The following is a 21,667-nucleotide window of genomic DNA, read 5'->3' as shown; positions in this document are numbered from 1 at the left end:
CGGCAGACAACACTAAGTTTACAATGGACTGCCTAATACCTATGATCCATGTGTACGAACACCATGAAAATGAACAGCGGTGTAAAGATCCAACCCATGATTACCATAAAGACTGGCCAGAAGCCCAGCAGATCTCCACATCGCTCCTAGACAGCTAGTCCCATGAGACCACTGTGGATTTTGATAACCACTTGGATGATATTCGGAATGAATGAACCACATTTGCCCACCTCTGTTAGGGAGGGATATCACAGATTAATCTCTGGGTATTTCCACTACCCTGAAGAAGAAAACATATTTTAAAATGTAAATCTCATACCCTGTGTGGAAAACTGACAAGATTTAAGAAGCGGCATATGCTCTGAAAGAGAGCAGAGTGTCTTTAATGCAGTCTCTAAAAGAGGTACAAACTATTTAATCTGACCATCTCTGTGGTTCTTTCCCAGTTGTTTGTTGCTGCAATCTTCCAAAGCAAAGCTATTTCTGCCTGTCCAAGATTGTTCTTATTAAATACTTTAAACTAACCTTAAAAAAAAAAAACAAAAAAAAAACACCGGCCCCTGACCAGCTCCCCTGGTCTCTGTCGGGCTAGGCTCCCTTGCCCCTGCCTGCCTAGACACACCCCTTCCCAGCAGAACTGAAGACCGCTGTGCCTTGTGCAAAGGGCTACCCTACTCATACCAAAACCCTCCTGGGGGCAAGCAGGAGGCTTCCACTTGCTCCAGTCCTCCAGCCTAAGCCCCTGGTTCCCCTCCCTCCACACTGGGCCTGGCAAACAGCTGGAGCTCAGTGAGGTGTGCTGGAAGACTGAATACATGAACAAAGACTGCCAGCCAATAACTACTAACAGTGACCTGCACTGCCACCCACCCACCCCACCATCTTGAAGGGGACACGTCTGGGGCACCAAGGGGACTGCTGACACCCCCTTGACATGTCATGAAGGTGGCTCGGGGTTTACCTATTGTTCACCAAGATAGCCGCGCAAATGCAGCAGCACCATAAATACTCCGTACTTAGGTAAATTCACTGTCATCTATACTGATGAAAACAAATCTGTTTGCACCCATTGTGTGAGTTTTTAAGTATAAATGTCACCTTTCATGTGCTTAACGTTAACAATCTAGAGAAGCCACAATGACCAAGTTAGCAAAATTTTCAACAGCGAGCAAAGCTTTTTAAAAGGGTTCAGGCAACTCTTCAAACAGTAACTTTTTAAAAAAGTCTAAATTAATTACCGTGCTGGTTTGAAAGGATTATGTACCCTAGGGAGCAACTGTTTCTTTTAATCCCTATTCAATAATGTAGGTTGGAGACTTGATTAGGTTATCTCCACGGAGATGCGACTCCCCTAACTGTGGATATTAACTTTTCATTAGAAGGAGATCTGACTCCACCCATTCCAGATGGACCTTGACTGGTTTATTGGAATCCTTTACAAGATGAAGCATTTTGGAGAAAGCTTTAGAACCACCTGAGAGCAACAGATCAGAGTCATGAGAACCATGAGAGCCCACACCACACAGCCAGAGACCTTTGGAAATGAAGAAGGAATATGCCCCCAGGGAAGTTTCATGAAACAAGATGCCTGGAGAGAAAGCTAGCAGATGTCACCATGCTTGCCACGTGCCTTTCCAGTTGAGAGAAGATCCCTGAATTTCATTGGTCTTTCTTGAGTGAAAGTAACCTCTTGTTGTTCCCTTAATTTGGATATTTTTATAGTCTTTTTTTTTAATTAACTTTTTTATGGCATAAAATAACATATATACAAAGCAAAGAAAAAAAAAGCAATAGTTTTCAAAGCATTCTTCAACAAATAGTTATAGGACAGATCCCAGAGTTTGTCATGGGCTACCATACAATCCTCTCAGATTTTTCCTTCTAGCCTCTTATATTCTGGAGTAGCTAGAAGGAATAAATATTTTCTTATCATTGCAATCAACTTTTTTTTTCTTTTTTTGTGAAAAGTAGCATATACAAAAAAGCAATAAATTTCAAAGCACACCACAACAATTAATTGTAGAACAGATTTCAGAGTTTGGTGTGAGTGACAATTCTACAGTTTTAGGTTTTTACTTCTAGCTGCTCTAAGATACTGGAGACTAAAAGAAATATCAATTTAATGATTCAGCAATCATATTCATTTGTTAAAACCTACTTTCTCTGTACAACTCCATCATCACAATTGATCTTTTGATCCAATTCTTTAGGGGTATTTGGGCTATGGCCATTATATCTTTTTCATGTTGGAAGGGGCTGTTGTTAACATGGGGTGGAGAGATGGAACTAGCTGATGTTCTAGAGAGGTTGGGCACCTCTTGGTTTCAGGATTTATCTGGTCCAGGGATCCATCTGGAAGCTGTAGGTTTCTGGAAAGTTACCCCAGTACGCGGAAACATTGCAGCATTTATATATTGCTCTAGGTGTTTTTTAGGATTGGCTGGAATGGTTTTGGTTGGGGTTTGGCAGATTACAATAGGTAGCAATGTCCAACTGAAGCTTGCACAAGAGTGACCTCCAGAGAAGCCTCTCGACTCTATCTGAACTCTCTCAGCCACTGATACATTATTAGTTACAAGTCTTTTCCCCCTTTTGGTCAGGATGGAATTGTTGATCCCACGGTACCAGGGCCAGACTCATCCCTGGGAGTCCTCTCCCATGTCGCTAGGGAATAGACTTGCTTTTGTTTGGACATTTCCATGCCCTCAGAACTGTAAACTTGCAACTTATTAAATTCCCCTTTTTAAAAGCCATTCCATTTCTGGTATATTGCATTCTGGCAGCTAGCAAACTAGAACAACTAATAAAACAAAATCAGCTTGTGTTAGCAAACCATGTGGCTTTCTTTAAATACACGCACTGACTGGACTAACCCAGGTTTAAAACCAGACTCCTTTTGAAAGGCAATAAACTATTCAGTCAGTACGACACCCTGGCCATGGCCTCTGCTTCTACAACTTCATTCCTGCCAAGCTCTGGTATTGCATAAGCGTTCTAGGGGATGCCACACAATAATTTTAAAATAAAGGTTAAGCATCACACATGTGGAAGTAAGGTTCATGTCACCTCGTCAAGGAGGATGCATGGGTGCCTAAAGATCTAAGAGGTGGGGCTGGCAAGAGAGAGAACCACCTGGACGCTCAGGGGTCCAGGCTGGGTGCAGGTCCCACTGAAGTACAGCCAAGGCCCCAGGGGCAGTGCCAGCAGAACAGGGCCCAAGGTTAGGTAGCTGGGTGCCACAGTCTACAGAAAAGTACTGTCAATTCAGATTGAAAAGAACACAGAGGGTGTGTCATAAGCCAGATCCGGCAGGTCTCTTATTGGGCTGTAGAACGTTCAGGCAGCCAATTAATCCCAAGTGGAAAACTGAGGGGATCCATTTTAGATCTCTGACTGGGATGGAGTTTATATTCTTGAGTATGGTGTGAAGTAAAGATTCACTTTTATCTTTTTGGATAAATGGATGACCATTGGGTTATCTCAATACTATTTATTTAAAAGTCCATTCCTAGCACTTTGAGATTTCTCCTTTATTATATATCAAATTTCTATTTGTGCTTGTGTCAACCTACCTCTCAAGTTTTTCTTCTGTTTCACAGGAGGCCCGCCTTCTCACGCCCACTAACAACTGCTTTCAATAGAATGGGCTTTAGTGTACTTTAGTATCTGGGAAGTTACTACCCTCTCAATGCTTCTTTTCCCAGCATTTTCTTAATTGTTCTTGCATATTTACTTATAATAACTTTATGAGCAAACAAACCTTAAAAGCTGATTGATGGCTCCAGAAAAAAAAACTTTTTTGGTATTTTTATTGGAATTTCATTAATTTTATAAATTAACTTAGGGAGAATTGACATGTTTAGGCTGCTGCTTTCTTTATCCTATACAAGAATAAGAGGTATCTTCTTATTTGTACAAGTTGACCTCAGTGTCTCTCTGAAACATTTGAAAAGATTCCCTCTATAGGTTTTATACATTTTTGGAGAAGTTTATTCCTGATTATTTGACCTTTTCTTGTGGCCACTGTGCATGGGATTTTATTTTCCTTTATAAAATCTAACTGGGTAGTTTGCATACATGAAGCTTGGTACTTTAACTTAATGACAGACTACGTTTTAAAGCTCATGTATATATTTGTTTGGAATATGACTGTTCACTTTCTCAGAGACAGCAGTGGCCTCTGAGTCCCCCTAGGTCTGCATTAACTAACCCACAGCACACATACGGGGTCCTGAACCAGGCCCACCTGACGTACAGCTTCTACCTTTCCTGGGCACAGAAGACTCTGAAAAAGATTTTGAAACCCTTCCCTTTCTGGCTTCCAGGGTACCTTTTAGTGGGGCTCCATGAGAAAGGGAGAGCAAAGCAGCTTTGAGAGGAAAAGGAAGAGGAAGGCACTGGCAGCAGAGGGGCTAGGCCAGAAGCAGCAAGGAGAAATAAAGCATGGGTCCGGGACCAGAAGTCCCCACCATGCAGAGGAGCTGCCCGGTGCAGGAGGGGCCAGGTCTAAGGCCCATAAACTTCTATCATGGAAACGATCTTCTTATAGCAGGCAAATAGTTTGTCCTAAGGAAACAGCCTTCTACGAATGCTAGAGTGTTAATTCTAATATCTGAAATCTTGAGATACTTTCTTCTGAAGCACATAATTTAAAATGCCCAAGCCAAAATATGACACCACACTGAAACAATTTAAGCAAAGATTATGCCAGTCCTTCCTGAAAGTGTAAGCAATTCTGTATTCCTTAGAATCTCCTCCTGGGTTGTTTTAAAATGTGGAGAAGTTTAATAGTCAATTATAACCTATTTCAGAATCTTCTAATCAAAAGAGCAGCAAAACTTTTAAGACACGTTTTCACTATTATAGAAAAAAAAAATTTTCCCCCTTTAGAACCTGTTCCAATGATTGTTGGAGTGTTTGGTGACGACAATTTTGTTATGATTTGCAGATGCACTCAGACAAGTGAAACTACAATTGTTCCAATCAACAACTTCCTCTATTGTCCTGTTTCTAATTTAAGGGTTACTGATGCCAAAACACGTGACTTCCTAAAATTTGCTATGTGGAAAAGCTTGCCTGTAAACTTAACCTGATCAAAATGGCAATTGGAGAATAATTTTTGACAGGTACCCCAAGCTTGCATTAGAGTTTTGGAATTAACACAATTACAAAATGCAGTAACCCACAATTCCTGGGAAACGATCTAGGGAAGAATTCATGATCCATTTTCGCATCATGGTCTACTCCTGTCACAGTCCCCAACACACTCATTCATGCACGTGCACAAGTGCACACATGCACACAAACCTAACAGTGTGTTTTGAGCACTGTAAGTGTGCAGCAAATGTTTTGTGGTGTTGGTTTGTTGCAATAGCTATTTGTTTTATACATCTACCATCGAAAAACAGGCACAAATAGGGATACTACTCTCAAAAGTGCCACTATATTTTTTCTAAAAAATAAGGTAACTATTTGTGGAGACCCAGGCCCCAGGATCCCCCTCCACATTGAGAGTAAGTTACTGCATGTAGCCACGGACATGACCGGGACAGAAGTGAAGGTCAACAGACCCATTCAAGGAGGAAAGAACGTACAGATAGTATCACAAACCACTTATCTTGAAAATCATTCAAACTCCTCTCCCTTGATATGCTGATAACAAATCTCCAACCCCTGTTTCATAAGATCCTGCTGAAACTGTCCTCGTACCCTGTGGAATGTCTTTGTCCTAAACCCTTATAAACTACCCCTTGCACCCCGGCCCTTGTGATGCGCTAATTTCATTTTCCAAATGGCCACCACCGGGAAAGATTTTCTGTTCCTAAGTCCTAATAAAATCCATGTCTAACTCCATGACTAGCATGTTCTCTGTCTTTAGGGTTATGTCAACCTAAGTCCTTCAAGAGCTGGTGACCTTATTTACTGTTTCCTAACTCAGTCCTCTAAATTACTGTCAGCATGTCTCTCTCCCCAATGACCACAGCTATAAACACCAATCCACAAATGCGATGCCAGGGAAACCAGACAAATGGCAGCATATACCATAGAATATCAGTTAGATCTAAAATCAAATCAAGCAAATTCAAAGTATCAACGTAAGAATGAAAAAAACCATTCTAGCAAATTTGACTATAAGGTTCTGTTCTGAAAAACCATTTAAGAAATCCTACTGATTTTCAACATAAAAAAAATCAACTGTTGGGTGGGCCACGGTGGCTCAGCAGGCAAGAATGCTCGCCTGCCATGCCAGATGACCCGGGTTTGATTCCCGGTGCCTGCCTGTGTAAAAAATAAAAAAAGGAAAAAAAAATCAACTGTTTCATCCTTAAAGTTTTTAAAAATGAAGTAAAAAAACTTCTGGAAAGGAAGGATTTAAGATGAGCTCATACTGAACGTTATAATATCTAGGAATGCTTTCTGTGACACTTTCTCACATCTGAGATTATCCAATTGTGAATTTAACTACCTCCAGGTATTTTATAGGCAGAAACTATAAAGCTGGGTTCCTCTGATGGTACAGTGTGCCTGTAGTCTAGGACAGGTTGCTAATGCTATATAAAATTAACTTATTAGCATAAGTTTAAATTAGGAATGTTACTTTACCATTTAAATTAGGAATGGTACCCACAAAACACACATCTCCTAGACACCCATGTGGGTCACAATGAATCAGTTTAAATCAGAAGTAATGGAGAAGCATTCTTAAAAATGCAAATTCCTGGGCTTCACCTCAGATCATCTGTGGGAAGAGCTTGAGAATCTGCATTTTAACACACTCCCAAAAAACTGGGTTCAAAATGTTCTGCTACAGATATGATCACGTATCTGGTTTACACAGACAGTCCCACATTACAAATGGTTATCCTGGAGTAATTATTAACATTTTACTCTCAAGTTTCCCATATCAGACAACAACCTGGCGCCTTAGATAGAAATGATCAGAAGCTAAACTGTGCCTTAAATCTTTTAAAAAACTAGCTTTGGAGTGTTTTGTGTCACAAGACACAGTCAGGGACATTTCCAAAACTGAAACATGGCATATGTCAGATTTCATATCCGTTGTTGATTTTACTCCTTTTGATCAGAGTCTGGGGTGAATCTGGTATCAGCAGAGGAAGAAGACCTGGGGTGGGGGCAGAGTGACTGGGAGATGCGCAGGATGCATGTGTGTAAACTATTCTGCATACAGAAGGACGGATTCAAGGAAAATCTGGAAAGTGGCCGCAGGGAGTGAGGGGATCAAAATATTGCTACACTGCAATTGTAATTAAGGATTTCTCAATAGACTAGTATGAATCTCAGTAGATTAGTAGGCCAGCAACAAATATGAATGAGCCAAATTCCAAGGACCCCAGGTGTTCCTCTTCCTGGCCCCACCCTCTTTCCCAACCTGGCCCCAGAGTTCTCCCCATTGATCAGCCCCTCCTGGTCCCCAACTGCCAAGGGCAGGCCTGGCCTCCCCCAGTCCCCTCCTCCGCTCTCACCACCCCTGGCCAGGGCTACCTGCACTCGTTGCACTGTTAACCCCCCCGCCCTGGCTCCGTGGGCACGGCTGCCGCTGTCCTCTCCTGGCCCTGCCCGGAGCGCCACTTCTCTCTTTGCTGCCGTGTGAAGAAATCAAACTCACTTTCATGATTTGGGGAGCGGGTTGAATTCTGAGGTGTCTGCCCTCCCACACTTTGCCTTTGGCCCTCGACCAGATCCGGGAGGCTGTGCTTTCCGCCTTCATCACATCCTGGCCCCCTCAGATCAAGGCAGGAGACGCTTCCAGGAGGAGGCCAGGATCCCAGCATGGCCCCAGCAGTCCTACAGCTGCCCTCTACATGCCCAGCCCACCGCCAGCGCAGGAACACAGGTGGTGGTAAAAGAAATGAGCACCAAGCTAACCCATGAACATGTCATTACAAAAAGATAAAAAGTTCTAAAATCCCTCTCTTTTAGCAGGAAAAGCAAGAAGGGCATTGTCATGGATTGATTCATGTCCCCCTCCCCACCAAGACACGTTCAAATCTTAAGCCCAGGTCCTGTAGATGTGGAACAGGGGCCTTCTGCACATGGGACCTTGGAATCTACAGCGAGGCCAAACTGCACCAGAGCCCTAAACCACTATGACTACAGTCCTCACAAGCAGAGGACACTTGGACAGGGGCAGGAGAAAAATAGGGACAGTGACAGCTGCAGAGATTGAGTTACACACTACCTACAAACCACCCTAGGATGCTAACTTCAGAGAAAGTGTGACCCTGCCGACACTCTGATTTGGGACAGAAAATTTTCTGTTGCTGAAACCAACCAGCTGTGGTAAACCCCAGCAGACCAAGAAGATAGCTCAAAGAAAATCCATTTCTCTTCTGAATAGGAAGGAGAAATATATGTTGATGCTAATTAGTAGTAGAGATCAAATTCTTAAAAATTCTTATGACCTAAAACTGGAATTTAAGAAAACTTTTTCAAGACACACACACATACATACCTCAAGAACTACTCAATCCCTTTGATGAAAAGTCACCACATCCTCCAGATGAATCAAGAGCTCATGATTTAATTTCACACTACATTTAATTTTTAATGAATTATTATATTTTAAAACAACAGAGTGAAGGTCCAGTGGTTCTCAGTGTGTGACTTGGTCTCATGGAATAGGTAACATTTCAGTGTCAAGGATTAAACATGTGGTATGAAGCAAGTGGAAACCCTGCCATTCTTACCATCAAACCACCACTGCCCTGTCAGTGCCTTAGTGCAACTACCTACATCTGATGCCAGTATAGGCTGGCAGACTTCTCCCAGATCAGCAGGACAACTCTGAGGGTTAAGCTCAGTGCGACTTGACTAGGTTATGATGCCCAGTTGTTTAGTCAAGCAAGCATTGACCTAAATGTTACTGTGAGGATACCGCCTGGATTTAAATCATCAGTTGCTTGCATTTGTGGCTGAATTGCATCTACAATCAACAAAGGAGATTGCCTTCAGCAATGATAAAAGTCTCATCCAATGAATTGAAAGCCATAAAGGGAGAACTGATTATTTCAGCAGATAGAAAGAAGGATTTCTAGCACTACTTCAGTCAGCTAGTTTTTCCTAGGGAATTCATCAAAACTTTCACTGAAGTTTGCAGCTTATGACCTGCCCTACAGAATTTGGTCTTGCCAATCTCCACAGTCATGTGAGCCAATTCCTATAATAAATCTCATAATATTTGCATAATATATCTCCTGTCTGCTCTGTTTCCCTGGAGAACCCAGACTAATACAGCAATCTTGGGCAAGCTCACTTATTTTTGGTTGGACCTACTTTCTCAACCATAAAGACAACAAAATCTTTCCCCCAGCCTGGAGGGTTTTCTGGGCGGGCCTCTGGGTTCCCCTCACCCCACCTGCTGCTCCACCGCACTCCTGTCTCCCTGTATAATCAGCTACTTGTGTTTGTCTGCCACATCCAGTGGCAAGACCTGTGACCCCAGGGGCTGGCAGGCCATTACTCCAGCACAGACTCAACCAGACCTAAAAACATAGAAATGAAGTCATCTTTGACACTAATGCTAAAAAAGAGCAAAAGAACAGCAGCTGCAGTGTTACCCCCAAGAAGGTGACTCACACTGTTCTCATGGTTACCATGATGAAGGGGAACTCTCATGGCCCCCTGGGCCAGCCAGCTGCGGTGACCCTGCCTGCAGGGAAGCCCGTCCGGGCACTGACCTATGGCTGGAAAGGCACCAACAGGCTCCCATTGAACATGACTTTTCAGTCATTGAAGCAGGAAGGAACAATGGAAGATTACACTATCCAATCACAAAGATCCTGAATTTTCCCTGCAGGCACACCCTTTCCCCACCAGATGCACCAGCTGAGAAGGCTCTGTGGAAACCCCAGGACTTGTGGCCCAAGGCAAGGCGCCTTTCAGCAAGGTAAAATCCAGCCAGAAGACAGGTCTGCCTGGGGTGAGCCAAAGGGGAGGGGTGAAACGGCAGGTCGAGTCTCCTCTACACACCCCATGGGGACAAACTCGGATCTCTCTCGAGACACTCTAGTATCAATCCCCCATCAGCTGTTGGGGAGAGAGCTCACAGTTCACCAGTACTTGTCTTCCTCACATCCACCCAGCACAGACACAGCACACCACGGGAGCACCCCCCGTACACACGCGCACACAGGGAGGCTGAACTAAAAGGACCACCGGCATCTCATTAAAATACAAAATTCTACATCTGCATTGATCTTCCTGAGCTTTAATTATGTAAAGAAAGGGAAATGCAATCTCCTTCCTTGACATGTTCTAATTAGAGATAAATTCATTCAGTTTAAGGGTCATAATTAAAAATGTTGCTGAAGAGGCCAGGATCGACATTAAGGCCAAAATCCAGAATAGGAAAAATATCAAATCAAGTTGGCTTATGATTTGTCTATCAGCTCCATCCCAAGGCCACTCTGTCGGCAAATTCACTGGGCCCTACCTCCAGATGATTCCAGAACCCAACAGGACTGCTTGGTAGGGCCTTCTGGCTTCCACCCTGGACACTCAGGGTCTCTTCTCAATACTGTAACCAGAAGGAGCTCTTAGAACCTTGCCTGGAAGTCCCCCACTGGTACTCAACAGCACACCCCTACAGCCCTTCCCAGGGCTGTGGCACCTGGCCTGTGGGCTCAGGCCCCCTCTCCCTCCCACCTTCCCTGGCACCCTCCATTCCACCTTAGCGCCTGCATCTGTAGGGCCTCCTCCTCCTCCTCCAATGGTGCCTTATCAGAGGTGCTGCCCCAGACAGCCCTGCTTCACAGAATCCTCCCTCTGTGTCCCCGGACCCCCAGCCCACTCAGTGCTGATGCGCTCCTGTAGCCTGCACTACAAAGGGATACCAAAGTCCTGCCCTTTCCTACCATGGTCAGCAGTCACTGGCTGGGCTAAAAGCACAACACCAGAGTCTGTTTTAAGTTAAACAGGCTAATCCTAGTGATGGTGTGCATAATTGTACTTTCAAATGATTGATTAAATCAAAGTATCTATTATTCCACTTCCTAAAATATTAGGGGACAAAGTAGTATGGTTTGAAATGAAACACCATTTTAGACAGAATCCCTCTTCATCTTCTACTAGAATAAACTGTTACTGAGAAATGAAGGGAAACAAGATTTAGCACCCCACTTAGAAAGCACCCAACAGAAGTTTAATTAAGAAAGAAATTACATTGAAACAAGGACAAACTGCCCCAGAAGAGAACATTTTCTGCTTCTGCTGAAATACATAAAATCTTGCTCAATTTTTACCTCTGACCTTTAGTTTTCCTTGATTTGTACAATCAGCTGAGCAATTTATTATTTTTTAAATTACAAGGTAGTGAGGGCTTCTCTCTCCCCTTTTTGTAAATGTTCCGAGCATTGATTTGTTAGTTTAAGCCACTTGAGTTAGAATGAAGCTTTTGCTGCCATGGATACAACAGCAAGCTTTAAACCATACAGTCCCTGGAATCCAGCTAGCTCTGGAAATCTCGGCCTTTAGGATCAATTTAAAATGCTAAATGAGCAACCACTGCCAAAAGTTCTAGGATGAATGAGTGTTTCTATGAACCTCTTAATTATTTCATCCAGGAGCAAGCGCAGGTACAAACAGCCCATACTTTGTCCTCCACGATGTGGAGAAGAGAGAGTCAGGCTGCACGCTGCCGAGTGTGACGCTCATAAAGGTAGAACTAAGATCCCTCACCTACTTACAGTCAAGAGCTGATCTCACACACAGGGTCGAATCGAGGAATGGCACGAAAGACTGCCAAGACTTAATGAAACCCAAAGGCAGTATCGAATCAAAGTTGTTCCTAGATTCTGAATTTATCTGGAGCCAAAAAAGGTAAGCATGTAACATCATAAAAGTGAAAATGGGAAACTCACAAAAGGGAATTTTTAAATTGACGGCTGATGCCTATTCAGAAAAACACAAAACATCTCAACGTTCTTAAAGGGGGAGAGTATGCAACACCCGACACTGTGGTCTGAAGGGCACTCTTTTCAAGGGTTAGTGTCTTGTGTGCCCCCCAGTCCCTTAGTGAGCTGCTTCTGGTTTCTTACAGACCCTCTGTATTGTAGAGTTTCCCAGCAAAGGAAAGGAGGTTCTGGAGCTCTGGTCAGGAAACCTGCCATCTCAGAAGCAAGGTGACCTTGGTCCTTAGAAGGGCCCAGCCTGAAGACCCACCACAGGCAGGAGGTGTGGACACATGTCCCAAAGGGGAAAGGAGGAAACAGGCAGCCTTGAACTGCAATAGTAAAACTAATACTCCTTAACCTGGGGTCCCCACTGATGTTTTTGTGATGAGGAATCCCCCCAAAATGAGTCATCCTTCAGGCATCGAGAATTAAGTGCTTTCGTGGGATTATGGACCCCTGTAGTTTTTAAGGATTACTATCACCCATGGAATTAATTATCACAGTCTCAGCACCACTGAAAACGACTTCTTAAAAACTGGAGTCCTAGTCAATATGTATCAAAAGGCTTAACATGTACATGTCTTTTGATGTTGCAATTTCACTTCTGGGAACTCTTAAGATGATAAGGCTGAAAGGATGCCTATTACACCACTAAGAAACTGCTAAGTGTCCAAAAAAATGGGTTATATAAACTGTGGCATATCCATACACAAAATAATGCCGCAGAGGAGTATGTGTTGACAGAGAAATATATTTACCTAATATGAAGTGCAAAAAGCAGATTATAAATCAAGTGCACAGTAAAATCACATCAAGTTTTAAAAAAAAAGCTGCATAGAAAATGTGTTTGTTGTTTCTGGGTGTTTGTAGTTAGGTTCTTTCTGCTTTTATTATTACCTAAACTTTATTTTTAATAAAAAGCAAAAACAGTAAATTAGCTTTAAAAATAAGATTTTCTGGTTTCCCTATCTAAATACTGCATTAGACTGACAAGTGAAATGAAGTTCAGGAGTGCACTGAGGCAATTAACTCAAGTCCCAGCTGGCTTAAACAGTGCCCACAGTGGCTTGCAAGGCCAGCAGCCCCTAGAAGGGGTGGAGTTGGGGGGGAGCTGGCGAGGGCACACTTGAAAAGCAGACAGTGGAACCAGATTCAAACAACACCATGGAAGCACTCCCTAGCCCAACATCGCGTGAAATAGCAGATTTCACCCAAACATTCTGCCATGTGGCAGCTATTCATTCCTACTATATCCCTGGCATGGTAACCTGACCGCATTCTCCTCCAGTTTCCAAGTACTTGCACAATCATGGGGCTTTTCATTCAGCAGCACCGACCTGCATCCTTCTGTAGCTCGTTTTCCCTGTTATATTTTAGCCTTACAGTGTGTGCGTCTTCCTGCATTTGACTGAAGTTCACCTGAGAGAAGTCCCATCTCTACTCTGTCTGCCACTCGCTTTAGGGCAGATTCTCCCACAATGCATTGCATCAGGGGGCATTCCTGGGTCAGCGTCAACTATAAGGAACTGAGCCTGTCAAGGAGAAAGAAATCAACCACTCCTTTCTTTTCTCTAGGCTGAAAGAAACAAAACAGAGAAGCTGGCATCATGATCTGAAATAGGTCCACGAGGCACTGAGAAGCTTGAATTTTTGTCTGAGTGATTTACAGCCATCCTGCCTGGCCAGAAGCCCAGACAGCACTGAGCTACCAAGGCCAAATGCCCCATTTAGGTTTCTCAGCTGAAAACATCAACAGGCACCTTTCCAATACATTAATTCATGGGTGCTGACGTCCCCAGGCCTAAGGACCTCCCTCCAGATCAGATTCCCTGTCTGTGAGCCGGCAGAAGAATGCTGCCTGCCTTCTGCAGGGGAACTGGAAAGGAAGCCAAGATTCCTGGGCACCTGCAACCCCAGAGGGTGCTGGCTCACAGGCCCGGCACAGTTACGGGTGTGCCATCCTAAAGTATGTTTAACACAAAGGTTCGAGTGAGCGTGTCTCTCTCCTTCTATGAAACAGGGCCCCACACCAAACAGCAAATTCACATATCAAACCAACAGGCATACACAAATCTTTTCTTTCACCATTCTGGGAGACCAGCAAACTTCATCAGAATCCACTTTATTTGCAGATTCAAGTAAAATAATTATTGGCAATGTTTAAGTATGATTGTGTGGCTTCAGATCAGAATACAAATTCAAAGAATGTCAATTGATTTTCCCCTTAATATAAAAACCTCCAGACAGAAGTTCATGAAACTGCAGCATAAGAGTCTTCAAAATCTAGAAAACTAATTAAGCCAAACACCTCTGGGCACAACAGAGACCTCTAGCCATAAATAGATGGTACTTGCTTTACGTGACCTTAAAATGATGGGACAACCTTGATGTGTTAGCTCCAGAGAGAAACCACATGTGCTGAAATGAACGGGATTCAAATATTTTAGGTTGTACCTCCACTGGAAACAAACAGTAATTTACTTAAAAGCAGTGGCTTTAAAACACAGCACTTCTCACCCAAGAGCCAGCCGTGTAGACCATTTTACACATGCTGGCATCTCTCTCCAGTTACCTCTGACACCTGACAATCCCAACACCGACATGGGAGTGCTCTGCATACCCTGCAACAGACACGGAATATTTCAACACACGGCACTCATAACGGGAGCATACAGGTTATGACAGGCTTTTAGATGCATTAAAAATAAAAGTATCATAAGGCCTCCAGATTGTTACTATGCTAGATAAGCCCTGAAACCCAGCGGCACCAGTCTCTCCAAGAACATCAACCAGGTTCATTCCTCTACCCCATAAGGTCGACACCCCTTTCCAGCATGAAGACGTTAAAATGGTCATTGCCCAGATATCCCTGAAGATTGAGGGAATGAGAGGGAAGAGGTGTAACTGAGAAATTAGGATTTAACAAATGATTACAACTACTAAATCATTATATGGATGTTTCTTTTTAGTTTGTAATGTACTGGGATAGCCCAAAGGAAACAGAAGTCTTGATCCTTGATAATGACTGTATAACAACATAGCTTTAATCGTGTGACTACGTGACTGTAAAAACTTTGTGACTGATACTCCCTTTATCCAGCGTATGGGAAGTTAAGTAACAAAATAAAGACATGCATGAAAAAGTAATAATAATATAGGTCAGTAAGAGGGGGAAAAACCATGGACAATAATTACAGTACTACTTTACCAATCTTTTTTCAATTGTAAAAAAGTAACTACCAAAATAAAGTGTTATCAACTGTAACAAATTTTCCACACCAATACAAGTGTTGGTGGTGAGGTGGTATATGGAATCCTGTATTTTATGAATGATTGCTCTGTAAACCCATAACTTCAGAAATAAATAAGTAAAAGTATCAAAAAGTAAATAAAAGAAAAATACCACAATAAAAAAGAAAAGACTGACACACGTCTTGTTAGAGATGCCCCCCTTGTCAGAACACACACAGACTACCTCAGGGAACCCTGGGGCTCATGTACTAAAGGCAGAAGGAGCCAAGATCCCACGTGAGCAGCTGGGAATAACTGTGCTCTCTGCTGAGTACCTCTGCACATACGGGTGGATCCTGACACACGTGATTCCCCTCAGCTAATAAAGGTGGTGTGACTTCAGGGCGTGGAGAAGCCCCTGACGGCATCCTGGTGTGACTTCAGGGCATGGAGAAGTCCCTGACGGCATCCTGGGTGGTGCAGAGCTGTGACCCACACTGGCCTCCACGACCAGGAGAGGTCCAACATTTCACCACACAGAATACATCATTTACCCAGAAAGGGATATACCATCTAATATCTGAACACAGAGTTTTAAATGTGTGAAAAGTAAAATTTTCAAGAAATTGTCAAACATTATCATCTCTGAGTTAGATCTGAAGGAAAGTCTATCAATTTGAGAAATTAAAGTTAAGAGCCCTGATCTAGAGACATATAAAAACTCTCATTTTACAGAGAACAGTGAAACTTTTCACAAAATGTAACAATATTGATTTATAGATATTCACTAGAATAAGAAGCTTAAAAAAGAACAAAAACCAAACTGCCTAATCTGAACAGCCCCAAGAAAATAAATAAATAAATGTGATTTGAGGCACATACAGAAAATGACTTAGAAAGGAATATTACTGAGGAAGTGGGGTTTTTCTCCTTGCAGGATCTCAGCGCATGCCAAAACAACTCAGCAAACCACGAATCTCTTTAAACACACATTTTGAAACCCACGAGGACACTGCCATGAACTGTGATGAGACCCTATGCGGCCGCAGGGGGACGGCAGGCAGGATGAGTGTGGGAGCAGACAGAACACCCAGGCCCTAACACCCAGGGTGTGAGTCAGCACTGAGAGAGGACAGCAAGGGAACAAGAAAGTGCAAGTCAGCCGAGCAGAGAGGAAGTCCCAGGACAGAGATACAATTTGCCACAAGCCCTAGAACCAGGCCCTTAGACTGTGCTGGGTGCACTTATACAGGGAGAGGGCAAATCTGAGCATCCAATGCACATCCATTCACTCCACCAGGCTTGGGGCTCCCCTGAGCCCTAGAACTACCTCTGATGGTGACAGGGGGTTCCAACACTGCTCCACCCCAGTCCCCCCACTCCAGGGGCAGCTGTCCTTGGCATCTCTCAGCCTCCACAAGGCCAGACCTGCTTAGAGCCTGGCCTTCACTAGCCCCTCTCCCAGCCTCTGGGTAAAGGCTATCTCCAGGGTATCCAACTCTCACCAACCACAGGGGCATACAGTGCTATACTGCCCCAGACACCCCGTGCCCCAGACACCCCCATGTCCCGGTGTGTCTCCCCGCATACACTCTGCAGGGTCCGTTCTCCAGCCTCAGCTGTGCTGCTCCCCTCCCTCCTTCCACCCGTATCCACACTCCCCCAATCAGTCCCAACACCACCACTCGCATAATAAGGGGTCTGGCGCAAAGGAGGGGCAAAGGAATGTGCCTGAACTTCTGGAGCCCTGAGCTCCAACCCAAGGCATTTCCATACCCCCACCAACCTGCTCAGGATGGCTGCCAGGTTCCAGGGAGGATCCAGAAGGGAGCATATTTCACTGTAACGCACTCAAGAAGGGTTTCTGTGTTTGTTTGTTTTTTTAAAAAAGGATTAATTTATTTTCCTTTAGACCTGAAATCTCCCAAACCATACATAACTAGCATCTATGCCAAATCCTTGTTATTTTTCCCCAAATGGTCACTTTTTCTTTCAGATGGGCTTTTAAGACTTTGAAGACTGTGTGACGGGGAGACCTAGCTTTCTCTCTGCAAAAATGTACCTCCAGTTTTAAAATGACAGTTCACAAAATGTTGGGGCTCCAAGTGCAAAAATATACACTCCGGAACAGCTTGCCCATCATAAAGGGAGCCACACCTGAACTTTCTACAAAGACAGCTTCACCCACAGGTCCCCCCCTCCCCCCTCCCCCAGCCAAGCTCTTGCCAGTAACAAACAAAAACCACATGGATAAAGAAGTCTTTAAAGAACAGCCCAAACAATTCCATCTGTTAACAAAAACTAACTGTTGAATTAAAGGTTGCAAGTTCAAACACAATCTGGCTATTGTAAACACTGCCTCAGTTTATCACTGTAACAATAATGCTCTTTCAAAGATTAATAAAGCCTTCTGCCAATGCTCTGCCCGCCAGCATTTTTAAGATACTTTACAGGATAAATATTAGCTTGGGACTTGCCTGCATGAGAAGTGAAAACTGCCAAAGAAGCAGTTTGAAAAGAAAAAAAGCAGCAGCAGCTGCTGCTGACATTCCCAAAACACCCAATCCTGCAGCCCCATTTCCGAGGACCTTGGCCTACCCAGCAGGGTCTAGGCACTTAATCTCATTATAGTGAATCCCTGGCACCCTGCAAGGTGAGCTAACAGATCACTAGTGGCCCAGCCCTGCCCCACAAGGATGGCTAGAATTCCAGCCTATCCTACCAGGCTTCCCATCTGACTTCTCAAGCCCTGGGGCAAGGATGGGCCGCCCTCTCAGTTCCTGCCTTCCAAGACCTGCCAAGGCCCCAAGCTGAATTGCTGAGTCTGCCCCTTCACCAGCCATTCACCCTGAGTTCTGGACCTGGAAATTCCACACCCCAAACTGCTGACCCTCCTGCAGCTTTCTGACCCCTCCCAGAACCTCTGCTTTTCCCTGGTGTGGGGGTCAGTATTTCCCACACTGGGTGCGGAGGCCCTGAGGGCAGGGCTGTGGCTCTGCCATCTTTCTCCCCTGAGAGTTAACTCAGCTCCAGGCACTCAACAAATAGCCACTCCAGCAAACAGAAAGGACTGGAAAAATGGACTTAACTAAAAGGACAGACTTCAGGATGAAAAAGAACAAAGGAGCACTAAGGCTTAAATCTGATTTAAAATTAATTTCTTGAAAGACTTGGAAGTGGCCTGGCTGACCACGTGCAGACCAGCAGCGGGAGGGGAGGCCAAACCTGGACTCACAGCGACCCTCTGGGGTGACAGGCACCCTGTCATCACTGACCCCTTGCCCTGTGCCCACATCAGGCCCATCCCCAAACAGTCAGCCTGGGCGTGCAGCTGGGCTCGCATGCAGTGTGTCTGGGCAACCAATTTCTGTGGCTGACTCCAGATGTTAGTTAGATGCTTCAGCTGTGGGAGTCTCTGTAAGCTTAATACAACAGCTTTCAACTCAACGGATCATAGGTCTTGGAACGTGGAAGCCAACTAACTCAACAGGACAAAGCCAGAGGACGCAAGATGCTGCCAACATGCCTGACCCTGTTGGTGTAGCCACACTGAGGGCAGGGCTCTCCTTTGCCAGGGGCCTGGGGCTGGCGAGGAAAGCAAGGCTCGGGAAGGGCAGCAGCAAAGACAGGGACTCTGGACCTTGACTCCCCAAACTTTTGTTCTTTCTACACCATGCTACTTTCTCCTTTATAATTTTGTTTTGAAACAAAGCAGGGTCCTCAACATTCCCTTAGCATTGTATGAGGTGACTTGAAAGTCAAAGCAGCTTTCCAACATGACTGCAGAAAAAGTTGGAGCAGCAGAACCGGCCTTCTAGGTGGCCTGCCTGCACCTGCCAGCCTGCGCTCCTCATCTGTACGCAGCAACCCTCTTGCACTGGACAAAGGCGGATGTAGTGCCTTCATGGAGCCTGAACACAGCAGGCTCTCAATAAAAGGAGTGGCAGGCAGCTGTCACAGTCTTCAACTCAAAAGTAGGGTTTAATTTTTGTTTCAATGGCTCAAAAGAATAAAAGAATAGCAAGATCATTGGTTTCATGAGGATTTTTACCCAGAGTTTCATTTAAAGGGGCAAAATATTTTGTTCTCAAAAACAAATATTTAGATCAATAAGTGTTTTTAATTTGTTATCAGAAACTAAGTGTAACCTACCATTTCCTTTTTTTTTTTTTTTTGAGGATGCAGTAGTTTTTATGGGCCACCCATTCCCTGAAGGGCACCTTGCAGTATGAGGCATCTACTGCCTCAATGTCTCAGAACTTTGGGGTCAATGGTCTCAGATACCACTTTGCTGTCCACCATCCTGCGGGTGGTGGTCTTGTGGAGGGCTGGCATGGAGCTGCTGCTGTCTAGGGCATCACTGAGACTGAAGTCCTCCCTGTCTTCTAGCAGATGGTGGTAGGTGGCCATCTCAGCCTCTAGCTTGACCTTGATGTCCACCAGGGCCTCATACTCCTGGGTCTGGTGCTGCCACTCTGCCTGGGTCTGTGCCAGCTCTGACTCCATGTGTAGCAGGACCCCGCTGAGCTGCTCCATGTGCAGGGCATAGCAGGTTTCCACCTCCCACAAGCTGTTCTGCAAGCTGGCCTTAGATTTCTCATGGAACCCAGGGAATTTCCAAGGACTGGACAGTACTCTCAGCTCCGTGAGTGTCATCTCAGCAGCTCCTATCTCAGCTGACTGAGAAATGACCACGTAGTGCTCTCTTCAATATGCTGAGACCAGTATTTGTCAAGCTCCTCTTGGTTCTTCTGAGCCAACTCATCACACTGGGCCTGGATGTCTGCCATGATCTTGCTGAGGTCCTAAGACTTGAGGGCACCCACCTCCACGGTCAGCCCAGAGCTGACAACATGGGCTTGTAGGCCCTTTACTTCCTCCTCATAGTTCTTCTCTGTGAAGAGCAGTTCCTTTTTGAGAGCCTCGATCTCGGTCTCCAGCTGCAGCTGAGTGATGGTAGTGTCATCAATGACCTTGCGGAGCCCATGGATGTCATACATTACAGTCTGGCACATGGCCAGCTATAAGTCTCATACTTGACTCTGAAGTCATCAGCAGCCAGTCAGGCAGTGCCACTCTGCAGAAGAATGCAGGCATTGTCCACAAAATTTTCAAAGAGCGGAGTCCTTAGTTCCTTGAATGTCTTCAGGTAGTGGCCCCAGTCCCTGACTTGGGATCCCTTCTTCTCTAGGTATTTCCCAATTTTGCCTCCAGTCGCCAATTCTCAGTCTCCAGGCTCCTCACCCTGTCCAGGTAGGAGGCCAGGCTGTCACTTAGGGCCTGCATGGTGGTCTCCTTCTCACCCTGGATGTCCTCCATTACAGCCATCCTGCCGGCCAGGCCCCCAGCCCCCAGCCTCCTCTGGAGCTAGAGGAGAGAAACATGGAGATCCAGGAGTCCAAGCCACCAGCGCCTGCACAGATGCTGGTCTGCTGGACCTGGTGGCAGGGCAACTGGATGGAGCCCAGGGATTGGTAGTTGGTGGAGAAGGTGGTGGAACGGGTGGTGAAGCTCACGCTGTCTGGAGAGGAAGGCAAGAGGCTGGGACTCAGGTAAGGCTACATTTCCTACCATTTCTATTTTTTTTTTTGGGGGGGGGGTGCCTGGTTCAGGAATCGAACCTGGGTCTCCCGTATGAAAGGTGAATATTTTACCACTGAACCACCTACACACCCTCTACCATTTCCTTTTTTTTTTTTTTCACATGGGCAGGCACCAGGAACCAAACCCAGGTCTCTGGCATGGCAGGTAGGAACTCTGCCACTAAGCCACCACTGGCTGCCCCTCTACCATTTCTTTTTAAATTAAAGTATAAAGTACACAAAACCAGGACCACCACCACCAGTTTCTGCCCTCCTATGGTAGCTTCCCTAACACAATGAACCAACAATATGCACATAGATTAAGACAATATGCACATAGATTAAGGTCCAGACAGAGGCTCCAGGGAATAGGGCTTTCTCCCCTCCTAGGACATCTGTGATAAACTGCCCTTGACCAAGCAGGGCAGGGTGGGGAAAAGCAGAGTGGGGCGGGGGTGACAGTGTGGGGCAGCAGGGCGGAGAAGGGAGGGTGGTGGGCCAGTTGGCGAGATGGGGATGAACAGAGCAGGCGGTATCTGGCTTGTACAGCCATTTGTCAGCACTGCCGCCACAGCAGGACTGTCATCCCCTGGAAGTGCTCAAAGAGGAGGGCAGCACAAGTGCGACAGATAAGGGGGTCCCAGTGCAAAGGAGAGCTTCCCCAGTCAGAAAGTTCTAGGCCTCTAGATTCCCACCCAGGGCCCAAGAACAGGCGAGGAGAAGGCATAGGGGAAGAAAACTGAGGATGCTCTTGACACTGCCTCCTAAAATGTCCCAACTTCTCCAGAGCCTAGGGTGATATTGCCAGCACCACTTCTCCCTACACCTAAGGACAGTCCCAGAGGGCCCCACAACAGACAATGGGTATCAAAGGCACCATGGCTAGTCTGCTTTGGGCTACCAACAGCACAGCTTCGGGGATTTCCCTGCCACAGCTGAACT

General features: G+C 45.2%; 1 pseudogene; it reads right to left on the bottom strand.

Moving 5' to 3' along the window:
* Positions 1-2,049: 2,049 nt before the first annotated feature.
* On the bottom strand, positions 2,050-21,278 carry LOC143686744 (keratin, type I cytoskeletal 18 pseudogene; annotated as a pseudogene).
* Positions 21,279-21,667: the final 389 nt, after the last annotated feature.

Source organism: Tamandua tetradactyla, chromosome 6, assembly GCF_023851605.1.
Source record: "Tamandua tetradactyla isolate mTamTet1 chromosome 6, mTamTet1.pri, whole genome shotgun sequence".
NCBI lineage: Eukaryota > Metazoa > Chordata > Mammalia > Pilosa > Myrmecophagidae > Tamandua > Tamandua tetradactyla.
Note: the sequence above shows the minus strand (reverse complement) of the source record. Positions and strands in the feature narration are given on the sequence as shown.